Genomic DNA, 18,335 nt, shown 5'->3' with positions numbered 1-18,335 from the left:
GAATCAATATGGCAGAGACATTTGATAAGTGGTAACATACTGTAATATATCAAGATTGGTTTGAGATGATGGTTTCTTTATTCATGTACTTCCCCACGCCCACTTACCCCCCAGGCCTCTTCAGTACGACAGTATGACAGAATTTGACTCTGGTTTTGACTTTGATATGGTTATTCGATGTTACCTATCTTGGTTTATAAATCTTACCCTCTCCCACTTAACAGAGCACCTGCTGTTATATTGATTGCCAATGTGTCAGGAATACTGCAGGGTGTGTTGTCTGCATGTTATATTTTGACAGTAGCATAGATGTATTGACTGTGTTAGCTGTGACCCCAGGCATGACTCCAAAAGATGTCTTGCCTAATCTCACTTTCTTTCTCTACATTGGAAATATTGTTGCAACAGAAGCTCATGTTGCTTTTGAGCTTGTCTTCGGTGTGCCCAGCATGTTCGTGACAGCAGGATAAATGCACACAGTCCTCCTTCTGGTAACCAGACCTTTAATGCTGCAAAACTTTCCAGAAGATTTCTGTTCATATCCCATACTGCATGCCACCTTTGCCATCTCCAAGGTTGGGCAAGGGTTCCAGCTTTCTGGTTCATGCAAGGGAGTGTGTTTAAACCATGACCTTAGAAAATAAGGATACGAATTCATCAGAGTCATGCATGCCTTTCAGGGGAGGACAACACACATATGGGCTCATCTCTCATGGGACGAGATTTCCACTTATGGGACGGTCTGAGACTGTGAATGTTTCGATTTTATTGATTACCATCTACCAATTATAATTCAGTGCACTGTCATAGATAGAGTTTTGGGGTCACTCTTCAGCAATGTTGGTACATTCCCGTGATGATGGTTTTCCATACTGATATGAACCTTTCTCAAGAAAGGGAGGTTGACACTGACATTTCTATCAGCGAGGTCAAAAGTTGTGTGGCTGCGAAAATCTGGAAGAACAGCAACCTTGGTTCTTAACCATAATAACAGGTTCTGCTTGAGTCTTAGACATGTTGGCCATTTCTACTGTGGAAATGACTATTTATTGTGTAAACTACTTAGAGTCTGTAAGCATGGGGGTGGTAAAAAGAAAAAAAAAAAGCTCGCAGACTGAGTGAGAACCGTTTGTTCCTGTCCAAGGATAACTCTAGAGTTCACATCGTAACTCACTGTGCCACTAAGTTATTTCGAAAGAGACGCAATCATTATATGTCCTTAGGGCTACACTGTATGTTTATAAACAGTCTCAGATCTTTTTTTTTTTTGGAATCGCCATATTCAGAAAGTTTCACAGACATATACTTCAGTGCATGAAGATAAATAAACCATTGTTACCAGTCTTACCCCCAAATTATAGCCATTGAACACAGTAGCTGGTTATTTGGGCTACTTAAGAAGCTGCCTGGGAGCTCTGTCTTTTACTGATCCATCTCAGTTTATAGCCTAGGGTGGCTCAAGTCATTCGGAGTCACGCCTCTGAGATCTTTTACTTCATGGTCTTTCTTACTCCTGTGTCAAGGCCATCTTCTCTGACCTTGGACTAGATGAAGAGTTAGACCAGGGTAAACACATTGGTTTCTTTTTTTAAGTGTCCATATGACAGCCAGATTTTGCATCTGTGCAATTAAAAGAATAAATATCAGTGTATTGCTATGCTCATGTGACCCTTATGTGTTTCTCCACCATGCGGGCTGTGCCCTGCCACTAACTGCATTGCTCTTTTTGAAATTAGAACTTTGGAGAGTTTGGGCAGGTGACTTGCTGTGTCTTGAGTAGGGTGTCCTGTGAAGGCAGTGCTTCATGAAGCCATGTGGACTGCAGATGTCCTTGGCTTTTCTATTTCACGTTATCAGTTTAAGATGCAAATCCGAAACAGGCAGCTTGTTCATTGGAACAATGTTCAAGGGAAGGTTTATTATGCAAAGCAGCATATTAAACTTTAAGACCCAAATTTAAGGAATTGCTTCCCAATTACTCACCCTTTTCTAAAATCGGATCCTTCCAGCTTCCCCCAAATTTAATTCCACAGCTGCACACATGCTGTCTATCCATGATCATTCTTTTTATTTTTTTTCCAGAACTTACTTCTAACCCACCAGCTCACATTAGTTGGCTCTGCCTTCAAAGCAACCCCAGACTTGACAGGTCACCTTTCTAGCTGCTACTGATTTGGTCTAAACCAATTTTACTGCACATCACTTTTACTGAAGAGACTCACCCACACTCTCCCTATGTTTCCAACCCAGTCACCAAAAAAGCCACAGCCCCACACCTGTTGCTGCTAGTAATGCCAAGTCTATAAAGTCAGGGATTTTTATCTGTTTGGTTTCCCCCCTGAACCTCCAATTTCTGAGATATAGTGGATGCTTAAGAATGAATTTAGGGAGAGCCACAGAGATGGCTCAAGGGTTAAGAACACTTGCTGGTCTTATAGGGGACTCAAGTTGGCAAAGATTGGGCAGCTTACAACTTCTGTAACTGGTTTTAAAAGATCCACTCTCTTTTTTTGGAGTACACAGGCACCTGCACACATGTGGTGCATATGAACTCTCTCTCTCTCTGTCTCTCTCTCTCTCTCATACATAAATAAAAACATCTAGTTTTAAAAGAGTGAATCCTACAATTGAGAACAAATAGGCAGTTAGGTGGTGTGAGCCGTGGCTCAGTGGATTTTACTTGACACTAAATTGATAGCTATGATACTAAATTCAGGGCATGTTCAACACATCTCATCAACAGCTGGCCTGATCATGCATTTATTTATTCAGGGGCTAGCAAATGCCCTATCTCTGCTGCTGTCAATCTAAGAGTCAATGTCTTTGACCCCAGCATGCACAACCAAGAGTCAGGAGGGTTGGTGGGCAGATAAACACAATAAGGTATATCGGGCGCTAAAAACTAAGAGCAGTTAATGGGAACTCATGGGGTACTATACAGGATATTGAGGTAAGTGGGTAGGAAGGAAGGGGCAAAGCATGCTTGCCTCTGGTTAGTAAGTGTCATCTCAAGACTGGAAAAAAGTGATTTTCAAGGCAAATATATATGGATGAGAGGATTCCAGGCACAGCAAGCTGAGGGGGGGAGGGGGCGGAGATGAAGGTAGAAAGTTCTGGGTCTGCAGGTCATCTGGAGCGGTTGCTGATGTCGGAGGGCCTCATCCTGAGGATCCTGTGACTTGGTGCCAGTCTAAGTGGCTCATATTGGATTCTTGTTGCTTTTGCAACCATTGGGAGCTTGAGGAAGAAGGACATAGACACTGTTTACAGTCTCATTTCAGAGAAAAAACTTTACACACGTAGAGGAGCCAGAGTTGTCATGTGATCCTTAGATGGAACTGGGGTCAAAATGTGGTTAGAAGTGGGAATGGAGAACATGGGCCAGAGCCAAAGATGATGAACCCAAGTTGGACATGAACTGTGAACTGTGAACTGGAACCATGCTTTGAAGAAAACATTGTGTTTCTGCTGGTGGGAGAGAAAAGCTGTCCTGTCTGTAGTAGATCAAGCTAAAACCCAGTTAGAGCATCAACTTGACTTAGTTTGGGGATGAAGAGGTAAACATTTATTATGTAGACCAGAGGGTCATTTAAAGGGGTAGCCGGAAATGCTGACTGCTGGAGGTGAAGGGGAAAGGCAGTTGAATATAAATTGATATCCGATGATTTTGTACCTACCAAATAAGAGAAAACATTGATTTTTTTTTTTTTAAGTAAAGTGGGAGATGACAGTGGTGTTAGGTATATCTTTCAGGAAGAAGGTAACTAGAAACCATTCAGTTGATGGAACAATTAGGAAGTGGGAACAGTGACACACAAGGGCCACAGGAACCACAGAAGCCACAGTGACAAACAGGAGCCATGGGAGCCACAGGAGCCACAGTGACACACAGGGGCCACAGGAGCCACAGGAGCCACAGTGACACACAGGGGTCACAGGAGCCACAGGAGCCACAGTGACAAACAGGAGACACAGGAGCCACAGAAGCCACAGTGACAAACAGGAGCCATAGGAGCCATGGGAGCCACGGGAACCACAGTGACACACAGTGGGTACAGGAACCACAGTGACACACAGTGGGTACAGGAACCACAGTGACACACAGTGGGTACAGGAGCCACGGGCCCCACGGGAACATTGCCTGGGATGTCAGGACTTGGTGTGGAAAGATGAGAAGGAGACAGGGGTAGACAGAGCTAGATGAGGGACAAAGTTGGGTTTGGTGACTAACTATGAAGGGGAAGGGAGTGAGGACCTTGAAAGCAAAGTGAGTATTTAGACAGTAGACTTGTAATTCATCGAGAGCTAGCGCTGATCCTATTCAGAAAAGCACGTTAAAAAAATAGCCAAAGTTTTAAATGCCGTGCTATTTTAGGAAGCTTCATTTGAGCACTTTATCCCCCTGCCTCCACCAACTTTCCTTTCTTTATTTATTTTGGTTATTCTTTAATTCTGCTGGCTCAGTTACGTTACTTTCTGGTCATTGCACTGGGTCAGAAAGATCAATGACCAATCAGGATGCCAATAAACAAGACAGGTGTTTGTGGTGAATGCTGCAAAGGAACCTGAAGTGTGATCATGGAAACCAGAGCAGGGAGTGGGTGGCTTTTCCACAGAGGCTGCCGCAGGAACTCTGAGGGGGCGACAGCATCTGAAACCTGAGGACTGAAAAGAAGTCAGCTATGTAAAGACAAGTGGAAAGATGAGTTCAGTCAGAGGGCACAGCCACGGAACAGGTCCTGAGTAAGATAGGGTCTTGCATGTTCAAGGAATGCAGATGAGCCATGTTGTAGATCTTGAAGGTCTGGAAGAAGGGGCCCAGGAGGAAGCCATGGAGGTTCACAAATAAGCAAAAGCCAGAACATGAGGTGCTCAGAGGGGCTCTGTGGAGTGAGAACCACTGCAAAATCTCATCAAAAAAGAAGGAGTGGGGCTGAGATAAATCAGGTGGTGATTAAATAAAGTGCTTGCTCTGCTAATAGGAGATCCTGACTCAAGGTTCTCTTTCTTTCACCATCCCAGACATTCCTTTAGGTCTGAGGAGAGAAGCTTTCCTTTCAGGGACACCTGTCACCTTTACAAAGAATACTCACTTTCTGCTAGCACAGTTCTGAGATTGAGTTCAGCTATGTGGATCCTTTGGTTTGTGAGGTATCTGTGGTTTTCTTTTTTTTTCATATTTTTAAATCATGGGCTTTCTATTTGATTTTACATGGCTTGAATTGCTAAAGATATTATGATATGGATACCTGGCTCGCTGCAAACTTGAATTCCACCAGTTTGGAATTGCATTTGGTTGATGAGAAACGAAGCATGGGGAAAGAAGGAGGAGGAGAAGGGGAAAAGGAGGAAGTAAAAGGAAGGAAGGGAGGAAAGAAAGAAAGTAAGGGAGAAAGGAAGGAAAGAAGGAAGGAAAGAGGGGAAGGAAGGAAGAAAGTATAGGAAAGAAGATCTGAAGGAATTTTATCAATCAGTTCTAGATGAAGAGGAGGAAGAGGAGGAAGAAGGAGGAGGAAGAGGAAGAGGAGGAGGAGGAGAAGAAGAAGAAGAACAAGAAGAGGAGGAGGAGGAGGAGGAGGAGGAGGAGGAGAAGAAGAAGAAGAAGAAGAAGAAGAAGAAGAAGAAGAAGAAGAAGAAGAAGAAGAAGAAGAAGAAGAAGAAGAAGAAGAAGAAGAAGAAGAAGAAGAAGGGGGCAAGAAACAACATGTTTTGGAAATACAGAGAGTGTATTGTAAACTGTAAAACCTTTTCTTTTTCTGGCTCTGAGGAAGAATTCCCAATGTTTTGTGTTCCATGTGGTGTGTACAGAAATCTCTCTACCAGTGTGTGGAGTCGAAGGGTCCTGAAGCAGAGGTGTAGAATTTGCCACAAACCTTCCCAAGAAGGTGAAGTGCCTGTATCTTTGAGTGTTGAGTGCTAACTGACTAATTTAGCACACTCATGTGTCTGTGGCATTTCACCAGCCTCTGAAAGAGCTGCACGCTGGATTTTTCAAGTCTATTTTAAATGAAAGTTAAGGTTTTTTTTCAGGCAACTTAAAGATGAGTAATTTTGTGAACCAACTTCTAACTTGGGCTCATTATATTTTTAAAATAATTTATTAAAGAGGATGATTATTTTAAAAACTGAAATACTGGTATTATTCTATTAAATGTGGAAGTGCAAATGAAATTGTTTTGGGTCTCTGACTCTATAACTCTTCCCTACACTAAATTTATGAAAGTAAAACTTATATAAAGATGTTAGCCTAAGTTCTTCACATTCAAAACCTGCATGCAAGCTTATGTATTATCTGGAGAAGGAGGAGGAGAGGAAGAGAAGTAGAAGGAGGAAGAGGATTGGGAAGAGGAGTGGGAAGAGGAAGGGGAAGAGCAAGGGAAAGCTGAGGAGGAGGAAAAGGAGAGGAGGAAGAGAAGGATGAGGAGGAGGAAGAAAGAAAAAAGAGGAGGAGGAGACCACCTGTACTCCCACCCTCACTCTGCTACCACCTGTCAGAGAAGATGCTCTGTGGGTAGATTTAGATTTGTAGAGTCCAAAGTTATGCTGGAAGGCAGATGGAGCCAGATTCCTGTGAGTAGTGTTGCAGACTCCTAAGTGGATGAACTAAATTAGTCATTCTGTCTTCTCATTGCATATGTACGAATGCCAGGCAAGAAGAAGACTGCAGTGGAACACCAAGTACCTTGTGCTTCTTGAAAAGGAATTTGGAATCCTTTGGTGTTTCCCAAGCATTGGCCTTTTTTTCAGTATTATATCAATATCAAGCTTGCTTGTTATCAGAACACAAGGATGTTTTCTCTCATTTATACAGTTTACAAGAATGCACTTTTAATCTTCTGGGAATCAATGACAATCAGCTTCTGTGACCTTGAAATTGCCCCAAAAGGGAGTTAGAGAGATGACTCATCAATTAAAGGCTCTGGCTGCTCTTCCAGAGGATCAAGGTTTGGTTCCTAGCACCAACATGGTGGCTAACAACCAACTGTAACTCAAATTCCAGGGAATTCAATATCCTCTTTTGGCCTCAGTGGGCACCAGCCATGAACAGAATACACATACATACATGCATGGAAAACACTCATACATCCCAAAATAAAATAAACGATAAAAACCACCCTCCCATTAGAAATGATGGATTTTCATGTCCTGAATAAACACCTCATCTGTTTCTTCTAATCCCCCTGCCCTCTCACCTCTGGTCCACAGTACTGTTGCTCCTAGGGTGTAAATTTTACCGAGTATTTAGCAGAACAACACAAAGTCAGTCTTGGCTCTGAATCTGATTAAACCTGGGCAGGATACTTGTAAGAACACTATTCTTGCAAGAGTCTCAATAAGGAAGGTATAGAGTGACATTTTCTCAGGCTTGTCTACTTTCAGGTGGTGATTATACTGCACGTCATCGAAGGTTTTTAGGACAGTGAAGTCTTACTCTTAAAGAGTCGGCATCTCGTAGTGCTGAAGGCACTGACAGAAGCACTGGCGCCAGGTGACACTTGGGCACACAAGCCATTGTGGTTTATATGCAGCAACTTAGACACATTGCAGATAGAAAGGAATTCTGGGAAGTTCTTGGTTCTAAACTGTCCAGAGAAATAAATGATAACGAGAACAATTGAAAGCTCGACTCATCAGAAACGCATGGTACCTACTAGCCTTAAACTCCTGTCGCTTCCAACAACCCTTTGAAATAAAAAACAAGCAAGCATGCTAGTAAACAACAAGCAAACAAACAAAAACAGTGTCCAGGTTTTGTGAGTGCATCCATCACACCTCTCTGAAGATGCTAACAAGGAGAGCCGTTGCTTGGCAGTGGATATGGCTCAGTGAGTAAAACTGATGTCACTCAAGTGCAAGCCCGAGGGTCTGAAGTTAAGTCTTTTGAACCCATAAAATACTAGACTCTATAGAAGTAAGCATCTGTAATCTTCGTACTCCTGTGGGGAGGTGGAAGGCAGAGATAGGAACATTACCAGCCTGGTGTACCCATCAAAAACAAAAAGCAAAACAAACCAACCAACAAACAAACCCAAAGACACCATGTGCATTTTATATAATTTATTATTTTATATATTTGATGATATTTTTATAATATAACTTACATTATAAATATAATGTACCCATATGCTTATAAATATAGTATATAAATGTATAATTTATAGTATATAATATAAAAATACATAAATAAAAATATATTTTATAATATATTTATAAAATAACTCCACTAGTATAGTGTGATTTAATTATTTTGTGGTTTATAACTACTGCTGGAAATCAATATGGCGGCATGTCCAGTCCAGCAAGGCATTAAACAGGAGTCTGGGGAGGTCATCTGAAAGAGAGAGTGGGGAGACAGGCAGATTCAAAGAATGACGGCTTGTCTATAGGCTGATCAAACTATAATTTTTACTTTTTTACACAAGGATTATATACACAAAAAGGCTGGATGTGGGGAAGGGGATGACACAGGAGCATAGGTGTTCAGGGGGAGTATAGATATCTTCCAGAACAGAGTGTCAGCTGGGTGAAGGTTCAGGGGACAGGTCACTATGACTCCATCTATGATTCACTTGTCCTTATCTAAATTGGTACTATCTATCAAGGCTACCCAAGGTCTACGACTATCCACAAGACCTATGACTACTTGTTCTTATCCAGGCTGGTAAATTTCCACCAAAGCTGCCTGTTTACAACATCTTATAGCTATCTGTTTCAGTGTTTTTCCACAGAGACCCAAGACTTTGTGTTAGCAGGCTGACTTAGGCCTATTGCTGATTTTAGACCTTCAGTATATAAGCAAGGCTGCCCCTGACAAGGGCAGTTACTTTTTAACCAGCTATTATCCAAATAAAAGACACAGAAGGTTTTAGAATTATAGTAAGTCCTAAAGCACTGGAGCTGGGCAGATATCAACCCTCTGAACTATTTTGCCAGCTTTCATGCTTTGAATCCCAATATATCACTTGACATATGTTCTGTTGGCACTGCTCCTGCTTCATCAGGCCAGCCCAGGTGGCCACATGCTCATGGTCCATATTACTCCATGGCAACTTCCTTCTTCCATCTCTCCTTGCTCTCTTTTGTGGTCCCTACCTGAGACCCCAAGCCTGGGAAATCTTTTCCCTGACTACCTCTCTTCTGCCCAGCTACAGGCTATCAGCAAGTTTATTAACTAATCAGGGATAATTGGAGGGTAAGGTTTACATAACAAAGGCTGGTGTATGTGAGAATCTGCTCATCTTTGGGTAGCCAGATCTTGGGATACAGAATTTAGTATTAGAATAATCACAGCACCAGACCAACCCCAACATTTTCTCCTTTTTGTCTAAATAAAAAGGGCCTTTCTTTTGCAGTAACAAACTATATACATTAAGAACAATTATGCAATCTCTGGTGTAATAAGTACATTCATAATGTCCAGTCCATTTGTATTTGGCAACTTAGAAGAAAGTGTTCTGTTTTTGATCCTATCATGGTGAGTTTACAGTTCTGTATTTAAATCATGTTTCTCATTATCATCATAAGCATTTAAATCCTCTAACTTTCATAACTTGTAATTACTAACCTCAGAGCACCCATTTTCAATTTCCCCCAACCTTCATAACCTTCCCCCAACCTCTAACCTTCATTTATGAACCTTAAAACACCCTGTTATAATGTAAACTTCGCGTCCTCCAACCTTCCTAACCTGCTTGTACCATCCTTAAAATATCTCTCCAGACCCTAAAATATTTTCTTAGATCCTTTGTAACTTAAGTTTGACTGTGAGGCTATGACTATCTGGTCTTCAACCCCATCAGAAACTTGAATAAATATTACCTGAGTATGTAGGAAGTGCAGACTAGCAGCTTCCAAAAATTATCAAAATGACAGGCTGACTGGATAGTTCCCAAAATTATCGATAATGTTGGAGCATCTATCTTTTAGCCTTTTGGCCCAGTGTATCTGACAGACATATTTGTGAGCTAGGAACTGTGAAGGAGTTGATTACCCTGTCTTAGCAGGGTTTGGCAGTCAACTTTGCCTATGTCCAAGTTTTGTTTATTTTGAACAGCATTCTGTCTGCAGAGAGAGTTAGAGCATTTTCTTTGCCAAGTGGCTAAGCTGCCATAATTGAAGTCAGCACCAAATAAAGGTTCTTCAATGCTCATCATCTTCTTCCAAGTCAAATGGGGTGCTGCCAGGAGCTGACATGTCTCAATATCAAAAAGACCTTAAATTAATTTTTAAAAATCATTAAATACCATATTCTGTAAGTCTCTGAGGTTTTTGAAGACCATCTATCTATTCATAGCCTATTTGAATAGGTAAACTTATTTTTGTCTATTCAACCTAGGAAGCAATTTATGTAATAAATTAGGCTAGTGTCTAGTATAACCACGAGTTTGACTATCTGGGTACCAACTTGTATTTCTTAATTTCCCTAAATAGTTTGTAATAGCATCTTTAAAAAGGACTAGAATTTTACACCTATAAGTGAACTATACTGAACCAATACCTTATGAGAGTTGAAACATAATATATAATATGTTATAACAAAAATAGCCTCAAATTTTGTATCAATATATAAAGATCTATACCACTCTAACAAAATACAACCTTGATATGTATTAATATACTAATATCTATACCAATGTAAGATTTTCAGCTAGTAGTAACTCTAATAGTTGAAGAGTAGAGTCACTATTCCTATTATTTCTATGCTGTTCCTATATCCCCCTTTTTCTTTTCAACCCTTCTCTCCTTACATAAGAATGAAAGATAGAGAAAAAGAAGAGAGAGAAATCATTGAGTCTAATCTTTTGGACCTTGTTTTTTTTCTTGTATAAGATAATTTAATAACTTGTAACCAACCCTTTTATAACAACAAGTATTCATCACCCTATAGACAGACCAAAAATCATCTACCCTACTTCTTGGGAATGGGGTGACATGTTCTCTTAAAATTGCTTTCTGCTGTTTAGGGGCAATGGGCATCTTTTGGGGACCCTAAGAAAACTGAGATATTAGCCAAGTCCTGGGTGCTAACTGTATCATTTGTTGTCCAGTCTCTGTGGGATAGGAAAGTTCAGGGCTCAACTGAAGTCCTGGTTGGATCAGTCTGTAAGGATGGATGAACTGAGGTCATCTGAGGTCAGCAGCCCTCCCTAAAATTGTTCTGGAAGTAAATCTGCTGAGGAAACAACACTGAGGCAGTCTGAGGCAGTCTGAGGCAGTCTGAGGCAGTCTGAGGCAGTCTGAGGCAGTCTGAGGCAGTCTGAGGCAGTCTGAGGCAGTCTGAGGCAGTCTGAGGCAGTCTGAGGCAGGATTTGGTATCCCAGCATCCTCAAGGGTGGATCTTAGTTGTCATTTTCTGTGAACATATAAGCTTTTATAAGTAATATACAGTTTTGTATCAACAGTGTTTGGAACGTGTGAGGTGTAATGAAGAATTTTTGTTCTTTGCTTGAACAAGTGAAAGACTTCTGTCTTTCTTAAGCCAGTTTGCATTGTAACCTAACTATATTATAAATCTCCACCCATGCCCTATGAAAGGATGGCATGATTGAATCCTGAGGACTCTGTAGACAACAAGATCTATTGGCTATGAATAGATGCACTTTTGGCTGGGGACATAGACATAACCTAGTCAGTTTCAGAGTTGTTTCAAAAAAGTTTAGCATTATACATTACCCATTCAGTCCTTTTGATTTTCCTTTTCTTTCTGTCTGTAATAAATAAATAGAGGAGGTCTCCCTCTATTACATTTGATCCTTATTATTTTGGATAGAATCCAAAACCGTTTCTTCCCTTCTCTGTTGACACAAACACAAAGCCTCTCTCCAAACATACCCTTTGTCTAGCTGTTTGAAGTCATTATAATTACAGATTGATCCAATCTAGCAGCCCCATTTTTATCTAGGTATGTTCTATTTTGACCTCTCTCAAAGAGGATATATAGTACCATCATCACTATTGAACATATAACCATTTTCATGTTGTTAACTCAAAACAAGATTGTATGGATTCCAAATATCCAAATATCCAAATATAAATAACATATTTATTAACATTTATTGAGACAGAGTTTTATTGTGTAGCCTAGTCCATCCTGGATTTGCTCTGTAAACTACATTGGCCTCAAACTCATAAGGAACCTATTTTTCTGTCTTTGTTTTCTTTAGCAGATCCTACTGTCATGTGCCACCATAATTGGCTCAAGCATATTTTAAGTATATCATATCTGTTTAGAGGTTTGGGTTCTGTATTTTGTGCTAGGCTGAGCTGCCATCTGTTCTCCCATGGGAGCCCCACATCCCAAGGAGATTGACTAGCTGCTCAGAGGAGTGTGACACCCTACCTCACGTAAGCTCTCATGAGCTGCCATTATTCTTCTGGTGGGAGCCCCACATTTTAAGGAGACTTGTTGGGTGCTCAGAGTAGCATGTTACCTCATGTTAGCTTTCAATAACTCTCAGCTGTGGGAAGCATACAGCTTGCTTGTTCATTTCCCAGCCTTTAATGTGGTATTCTGCTCCTGGTTGTCAACCATCAGCTGTGGGAAACATACAGGCTGTCACTGCCCGTCTTGAGCAGGGACTGGGCTGCTGCTACCTTCTCAGCCACAATCATGGTATTAAAGTGAGAGAGGTTCTCCCACCTACCTCGGTTTTGTATAGCATTAGTCTTTATCCATGGACATTGGGTGTCAGTCTTAAATGCAGATTTTCTCAGTCTTACCCAGAGCCTCTCTTCAACCACAGAGTAGCACTTGAGAAGTACCCAGGCTGGTGTCATCTAAGCCTGCCACCTGTAGCTCATGGGCTTTTTTCACTACCCAATTCTGGCTAGGGTAGTAGGTATCCATAAGCTAGCATACCCTCAAACCTCACCTTGGGGAGGGCCCAAGAGACACATGGTGCACACAAGGCTACAGGGTGTCAGCAACCTTAATTAACCAATCAGGGATAGTTGGGGGGGACAAGGTTTACACAACAAAGGCTATTGTACATAAGAATCTGCTCGTCTTAGGGCAACCAGACCTTGGGATACAGAATTTAGTATTAGAATGCATATTAGCAGCAGACCACCCTGAACACATGGGTAGTTATGGCATCATGATTCATTTCTCAGCATTCAGAAAGCTGGGGCACTCAGAATTTCTATGTGCACTGTTCCATGCTAGCTAGTCTCAATAAAGCCAAAATAAGTAAGTAGACAGATGGACAGATGGACGAATAGATAGATAGATAGATAGATAGATAGATAGATAGATAGATAGATAGATAGATAGATGATAGATAGAGATGATAGATAGATAGATAGATAGATGATAGATAGAGGTGATAGATGATAGATAGATAGATAGATAGATAGATAGATAGATAGATAGATGATAGATAGAGATGATAGATAGATAGATAGATAGATAGATAGATAGATAGATAGATAATTTTCATTAGGGAACTATGCAACTGAGTTTTAAAAAAATCACAAATTCTCATAATATTTTATATAAGCACCCAAAGCCCCAGTGTCCAAAGGTTGGAAATGCCCATTTGAGTGACATCATAGTATCGAGTATCTTGTCTCCACAACTCCAAGATTCTGAGTTGAATTCTTTAAACATGATTAGCAATGTATACTTCAGGAACTCAGAGTTCTACCATTGTCAAGCTATGACATTCTGGGTTTTAAAAAAAAAAGAAGTTGAGGGGAGAAGAAAATGAAATCTAATTGCCAGAAAAAAATTCAATATATTCTTTTGGAGTTATGTGGGCTTATCATCATAAAACAAAGGTTGGTATAAAAAAGGGGGTTGTTAAGCTATAGGAACAGAAAGACTCATGGGCCCGAGAATCATAAATCACACGTTGAAAATTCTTTGTTGTATTTACAGTGTCTGTTGGTTGATTTTCATAAATGTTTGTGAAGGTTTGAAAATGTGCAGTGTTAATTGCTTTTTAAAATTCACAGAAATGTTAGGAAGCATAAATCAACCAACTAAGATAAATGATCGTGTCTGTCAGTACAGAGAGGAAGCCATTTCTGTGGCAGCATTGGAAAAATAGTGAGAAATGAATGGTTTGCTCACTTTAAATAAAATTCTTTTTATTTACAAATATATAAATATTTCCCCATGTTGGCCCACCATGGTTACTGTCACACTATACCCTTGACTTATTGATGTATAACATGATGGCTTTTGTCATTTGAATATAAAATATCCCCTGTAGACTAATGTAGTTGAGTAGTTCGTCCCAGGCTTGTGACGCTGTTTTGGAAGGTAGTGGAGGTGGGGCCTTGTTGGAGGAAGTGCATTACTGAGGACAAGACTTAGCAGCTGATGCCAACTCCCTGTTTGCTTTCTGCCTCCTCTGCTTCCTGAATGGAGCTGCAGTATGAGCAGCTTGTCCTCTGCTCCCTTCCTGGCTTCTCCACCATGATGGAGTGTATCCCTTTAAACTGTAAGCCAGGATACACCCTTCTTCCCTTAAATTGCATCTTTTGGGGTCAAGGACATGAGATAAGTAACTAATACAGCCCTACAGTCTTTACGAATGTTGTGTAAAGTTGAACTGGTTGATGGATCTCCCCTAAGATAACCAGTAGTCTTTCTATTGGAAAATAAAGCAATGACTTAATCCTTTCAATGTGATCTTCCAAGGTACCAAAAGCCATATTTGATGGTTGTATCCCTTTAAATATCCATGGTTACAATGACCCCCTTGGCCTTTGTAAAGGGACGTGTTCCATTGACTTACTCTGTAAGTCAGGGTTATTTGGTTATCTGAATTGTAACACAGTCTATAAGATCCAAGATGCTGCATAAACTGGGGGAATTGTACTGTCTGCTGGATGAAGATCTCATCAGGGTCTTACATATTTATCCTTTTTAATGTTTGAGATTGTATTTTAATTACAATATTCCCTTCCCTCCCCTTTCCCCAAACCTTCCCATATACCCTTCCTGCTCTCCCTCAAATTCTCATATGATGGGACTTGTATGTATGCTTTCAAGGTTGACTGTTAGGCACTAGACAACCAGTGTACTTTTCCCTGGGGAGGGAGGGCCACCACTCCTGTGCCCAGCCTTACTCAGTTGCCTATAGTTCTTTGTGTAGGGTTGAGGCTTCATGGGCTTTTCTCTTTATAGTTTGGTATGTCTATTGGTGTCACACTTGTTTAGCTCACATTTGGACGGCCTTGTTGGTGACACTTTATGGGTATAGCTTCAGCTTCTGATGTAGGAGACACAATCTTACAGTAAAGTTTTCAGGCTTATCTTGAAATGGGTATATTATTCTCAGATAGGTACCTATCTGGGGTAACATCACATAACTGCAATTGTCTTTTGCTTACTTTCATGTAGGAGATGTAATTTAAGTATGGAAAGCATGGTGTTCCCCAGCATGCTCTGTTAGTAACCAACTTTTTCCTTCCTTTCTTTTCTTTCTTGTATGTAGATTCAGTTGTGGTATGTGTGTGTGTGCACGTGTGTGTGTGTGTGTGTTGGTGAACTTGTGGGTATGCATGGCGTGTGTGTGCACACTAACCAACCAGCAAGTCCCAAGGATTCTCTTGTTTACCTAATGATGGGAGCACAGATGCACACAACCATACCAGCTTTTTACATGGTTCCTTGGGATTGAACCCACATCCTTCTGCTTTCAGACAAGCACCTTGTTGATTCAACTGTCTTCCTAGCCCGGATATTTCCTGTAAAGCCATCTTTTCATATTCTGATTTACAGACTTCCCTTTAATGTTTTACTTGCTTCATTTATTGGGTTATTTTTAAGGAAAAGTTTGTAGATCTGCTGATTCCATTCTGACTTTGGTTTTCCACATGCGGTGGCACTGGCAGTGTTTATGGTTACCATTTATTCTTAGTTCTCTAGTGTGCTTCTTAAAACTCTTCCCATGTTTATTTTTCTCTAACTCATGAGAAACTTCTCCATCTGTAAGTGGAAGCATTGGTTGGAATTTCTGCCCTTTCTGCTCTTCTCTCTGATTCCTATTATCTTAAATGCTGATTTAGATATTTACATTTGCACATTCAATTTTCTGTCTGTTTTGTATTATCTTTCTACTCTGTTTCTTTTCTTTTTTTCTTACTGGTGCTGGGAATCAAACTTAGGAACTGTCCCCTCCTGGGCAGGTGCTGTACGGCTGGAATGCACCCAGAATCCTCTGGGCTTTTGTTTTTAGGTACCCATCACTTTGGATTTTGTTGGCTATGGACTCCAGATCTGTAGGCAGAATGATTTATTCTCACCTCATCTATTGTTATTCTTATCAGGGCCAGGGACCTGCAGTGCAATTTCATCTTCAGAGATGCACTGTTCACTCTCTGATAGTATTGATCTTGAATTCATGGGACAGTTTCTAGAAGGCTGAGCCATAACAAACTAACAAGCAAGATCTAGTAAGACAGAAAAAAGAAATAAGTGATACAGCCTGAGATGGGGATGGGTAGGCCAGGTGTAGCGACTAAGAGTAGAAAGAATAATTTTATTCAATTACTATTGTACATATTATTTATATATAATTAATTATAATAATATAATTTTATGTAATTTAAAATTAATAATAATTATTAAATGATTTACTTACTTTTGAGGCAGCATTACCATGTAGCCCACATTAGCTTTGAGCTCATGGACCTTCTGCCTCAGCCTCCAGTCATCTGAGGAGGAAATGGTTTTAATGGAATTCAATGCTTGATGTTTCTTTTCCAGTTTTTCTACAGCGTACATGTCTCTGTTTAATTGGTTATTTCTAAGCTGTGCACCCAGAAAAGGATGAGGGACCCTGAGGCTTCCCATTCTCTGTACTGTGAATGTGCTCACTGGCAGAATAGCACATATTAATTGGTTCCCGAATTATTTATGTGACAACCAACCACCTTCTGCTGAGTGGAACATCCCCACACATTTCTCCCTGTAGGCTCCTATGACTGTGGAAACAAAGAGCTAGTGTTTTCTAGCCATTGTCATTTTTTTTTTTTTTTCTCAAGTCCTAGGTGTCAGGATTTGGCTTTTTAGACAGCGTCAGAATGCCTAGGGTCCATGTTTCCTCATCGGATACAATTCTGGATTTAACTAGCTACCAGCTATTTTATTTTATTTTTTTTTAATTAAGAGATGTAGGTGGGCCTGGTGGCACATGCTTGTAATTCCAGCACTGTGAGGCAGAGAGAGGAGGGGCTTGAGTTCAAAGTCAGCCAGGGCTGCACAGTAAGACACACACACACACACACACACACACACACACACACACACACACACATGCGCACGCACATTAGTCTTTGATGCCCGAGAGGCTATCTTGTCCTACACTGCTCACTTGTGGAGCATCTTCTGGATTTTTTTTTGCCTTCTCCTTCACTCCAACTTCTACAATTTTTGCTCCATAGTATCAAAATTGCCTTTCTGTACCTAAAAATACTTACATTGCTGAGTGTTAGAATAGCATTTTCAGTATTACTTTTGGGGTGATATTTTTAATTTAAATTTACCAAATTTTGCCTTTTTTGTGAGACTTGAGTAAAGTTAAAAACAGTCAGAGCAGTAGGACCGCCAGGATCTGAGCATGCCCGTGTGGTCAAAACATGTCTTAGGAACACCTACAGACTGGTCATTTCAACTCAGTATGTTGTCTTGAAACTCTGCAATGAGTTTACTCTCCCACAGACATGGAGATGACTGCAGCGGGGGGTTATTGTTTCCAGGAAACATGTGAACTAGAAGAAAGCCAAGAACTTGGGCTAAATCCCAAGGATTCACATGGATTAAACACACAGTTCCTCAAGGAATTAGATGAAACTTTGTGTTACAGACTCACGTGTGTGAACACTTGGTCCTCAGTTGTTGGAGGTTTGGGGAGATCATGGCACCGTTAATAGGTCGAGTGGGAATCAGAAGATACAGGAGGAAGTGGGAATCTGGGGGATGGCCCTTGGAAGTTGTATCCTGGAGTGAATGGCAGCTTGACCTCTTTCTGCTTCCTGGCTGCAGAGGTCATGCACTCAACCACCCCCTACCTCTATAATCAGAGCCAAGATCCCCTCTCATGGCCACACCTTCCTTGAGGTTATGGGTTGTGTCCCTTCCTACAGCAATAAGAAAACTAATACAGTATGTTTATTGAACAAATGTAAGAGTCCAGCCCGTTGAAAAGGAAGCATAGCTATGCATTGGAAGTTACTGTGTGTGAGTGGGATAGAATGGGCAGGGCAGAGGAGATTTCAACACAGCAATAGAAAGGCCATTCCGAAGAAGCAAATGCCATCAGAGACTAAGGAGTTGAGAGCTCAACACCTGGCTCTCAGGGAATAATGGTGGCTGTGGTATT

General features: G+C 40.8%; 1 protein-coding gene across 5 annotated transcripts in view; it reads left to right on the top strand.

Annotated features, from left to right (window-relative positions):
* Nucleotides 1-18,335, top strand: part of Kcnk2 (potassium two pore domain channel subfamily K member 2) — a 183,824-nt gene that overhangs the window by 96,392 nt on the left and 69,097 nt on the right. The gene's annotated exons all lie outside the window — the stretch shown is intronic.

This window comes from Arvicanthis niloticus, chromosome 10, assembly GCF_011762505.2.
Source record: "Arvicanthis niloticus isolate mArvNil1 chromosome 10, mArvNil1.pat.X, whole genome shotgun sequence".
In the NCBI taxonomy this organism is placed as follows: domain Eukaryota; kingdom Metazoa; phylum Chordata; class Mammalia; order Rodentia; family Muridae; genus Arvicanthis; species Arvicanthis niloticus.
Note: the sequence above shows the minus strand (reverse complement) of the source record. Positions and strands in the feature narration are given on the sequence as shown.